Source organism: Muscardinus avellanarius (assembly GCF_963383645.1).
Source record: "Muscardinus avellanarius genome assembly, chromosome: 18".
NCBI classification, from domain to species: domain Eukaryota; kingdom Metazoa; phylum Chordata; class Mammalia; order Rodentia; family Gliridae; genus Muscardinus; species Muscardinus avellanarius.
Window position 1 is genome coordinate 39,553,104 of NC_137804.1, and position 3,384 is coordinate 39,556,487.

Consider the following 3,384-nt stretch of genomic DNA (forward strand, 5'->3'; position numbering starts at 1 on the left):
TCTTTCTGCTCACACACTTTTTCTTTCTAAAAAGTTTGCAGACCTTACATCTGGGACTTTCTTCTCCTGCAATGTTCCCTTCAGATAAAGTGTGCTGGTATTGAAAAATTGCTCCCGTGCTAATTTAAAACAAAACAAAAACAAAAACAAAGGAGGTAAAAGGCAGTCAGAGGTTGGGTGCTGCATAGGCACTGCGGATGGGAGAAGTGGCAGTGTTGATTCCCCCTCTCCTCTCCCTTTGGCCCTAATAATTATCCAATAGTAAGAATGTTAAGGCAATTAGAGCCTTTAGCCCTTGAAGTATGTAGAGACTTAGGAGCAACACAATGACTTCAATTAAAGCCTGTAGCCCTACAAATACACACACACACACACACACACACACACACACAAATACAAGCATACACACATATACATATGTATATATGTATATAACAACATTAAGAGCCCTATGATCACAGTAGTTCTGCCTGGCTGTAAACACAGCAAGAGCCTCATGCCCTGCTCTTATATATTACAAATTGGCTGTAATCAGAGCCTGTTTCCCTCTTATTCTTTGTGACTTGTTATGGAAAAGGGAAACTGTTTCTTCAAAGCCCCGGTTGATAATGAGCAACCAATACTGCCTGATACAATGGAGGCAGAAACCAGGTAGATTATCAACCCCTGCACTTAGTGAGTAAAATGCCCACAAAGAGGCAGCACTTGGCTAAGAAATAAGTCATTAGCCCATTGCCTTGGTAACGCTGATTAGAGCATACTACTACTACTACTACTACTACCACCACTCCTCCTAACAACAACAACAACAACAACAACAACCCTGTATTTAAAGGTCAGAGTCTCAGGAGGGGGAGGGTTCCACTTTCAGGTTCTCCATTGTGCCTTCCAGGCACGCTGCTTTTTCTTCTCCTCCTTTTCTATTTCCTAATGATTTTGTAATAGAGAACTGTTAAAGCTGCACCAAGCTATTAATTTCCCTATTCAACAAATTCCAGTTGAATAGAGGAAGAGGGCCCACTGTGCCGTTACAACCATAACATTAAACCATGTTCCTTTTTTCTCTCTTTTGTTAGTTCAGCCTTTCCTTCTTTCTTTCATGTCAGAGAGGCCAACCTGACTCCCTCCACTCCCTCCCCAGCCACGTGTGCATGTGGACCCCTCCCCCTAAGTCTGGCGATGTGCGTTATTCCAGGATATTTAGGGATTTACTGGCAGCCCGGGGAGCGTGGGGCTGAGGGACAGGCCGTGGGCTGAGGCCCTGCTTCCAGACAATTGGAGAACTCGGGAGTCGTGTCCAGCTGGCGATGCAGGAGGGACATGGACCACCCTGGCCCCTCCCGCAAGCCCGCCCGCGAGCCGGGGTCTCCCCGAAACTCTCGCCGAAGCCTCGCTGAAGGGGTCGTCTGAAGCCCTCAGGGACCCGCGGGCTGCGGGCCGAGCTGCCATGGACGCTCCAGCCTCCCGGGTCCCGTAGGCGGAGTAGAGGACGCTGCGCGGCTGCACCGCGGCCAGAGGGCGCCGGCCACACGGGCCGCCATCTCACCATGCCCTCCCTCCGCGTCCCCAGCCCCCAGATCTCACCATTTCCTGCGCCTGGGTCGCCCGGAGTCCTGCCCAGGGCTTCGGCGTCAGTGTCCGGCACAGCGCGAAGGAGTCCGCGGCACTCAGCACCTCCCACCGCAGCCGAGACCCGCCTCTGACTATGGCGGAGCCGGACCGGAAGATGCGGCGAGATGGGCTGCCGCCCCGCCCCCTGCCGCCTCCGCAGCTCATTGGACAGCTCGCGCCGGGCCTGGAGCCTCTGATTGGATAGTGAGATTCAGGTGCCGCCCCCTGGGAACTAAAGCTGGAAGGCGAGCCTCACTCGGCAGAGATGCTGGGACAGGTTCCAGCCGCCATCCTCGCCGGGTTTCCTTTCTTCCTCAGGACAGACCCGGCCCGGGTGCAGGGTCTTTGCGTCTGAGCAGGAGCAGCTCCGGGCGTTCCAGAGCGGGCGCCTACTTCTTTCTACATTTAGTGGGCTCTTCTTGCCTCTTCCTCCTGGAAATGCAGCCACGAATTTGCTGAGTGTCCAACAGTGTCCCATGGAGACTACTATGAACTTGGACACTCACCGAAATGGAGCCCTGAGGAAATGGAGCTTGCTTCAGCGCTAAGACATGATTCTGGCACAAAGGATGTAATTCGAGGAACTCACCATGCCCTGCAGTCCTCTACTCGCAGTGTGAAACCCCCCCCCCCCCACACACACACACACTTCTAAACCTAAAATTTCAGCAAATTCTTACTTGGAGTCAGTTAAAGATCTGGACTAAAGAAAATGGCAAATTCATAAATCTTTTCTTCCAGGAGACTACCTAAAAGTCTTCTTCCAAGACTGACCTTCACAGATTTTCTTCAAAAATACAAATTACAGGGACCACAGATGAGACCTGGAAGTTCCACACATCCCCTAACCTAATATTGTGCCCTATGAACCTCATCCATGCTGATGTTCTTGGATTGCATTTCTTGTCATAAACAAGCAACAGTACGTAATGTGTTTTCTTGAATCCTCTAAGTCATTTTAACAATTTTTAAAAGGTGACAAGAGAAGACTGGAGGGCAAGATTGTGACATCCTGGCATGGTGTCCAAATTGGGCACAATTGAGGGTACCCTGGGGCATCTAATCTTGTGACTGGCATCAGTGGTGAGTGTTATTTTAAAAGACTAAGCCCTGAAACATGTGGAGTGAGACTCCAGCTCCAAGAGTGTCAGAATTCAATGGACATGTTCAACACCTGCTTGGTGTCAGGAGACATGGTGAACTCATTGTAGGTGTGGAAAGATCCCACACATTTGGTGTCAGAAGTGTGATGGGTAAGCCAGGCATGGTGGCACATGCCTGTAATTCTAGTATTTGGGGATGTTGGAACATGAGGACTGCCAAGTTTCAGCAACTTAGCAAGACTTTGTTTCAAAATAAAAAATAAAAAGGGCTGGGGGTGTAGCTCAGAAGTATAATCTCCTGGGTTCAATCCCTAGTACTAAACAATCAAACAAACAAGCAATGTGGTGGGTAATACAGGTCACTTCCTTTCTCCCTCTCTGCAATTTTGTAACACTCTCTATTCCACCTCTGAAGTCAGTCCTAAATCTGACCACTTGCCCTATTCCAGGAACCCGCACCCACCACTGCCCAACTTTTCCTGGAATCCACAAGTCCATCCTTGTCCTTTACAGTCTGTTCTCCTCAGAGCAACTAGGGAAAACTATCTACAGGAAGGAATCACACCATTCATGCTTAAAACCAACCCACTGCTACAAACCCTTTGGAAACATGTTTGGCAGCATCTCAGCAAGATGATGGGGACTCTCCTGTGACCCAGCAAACCCAAAG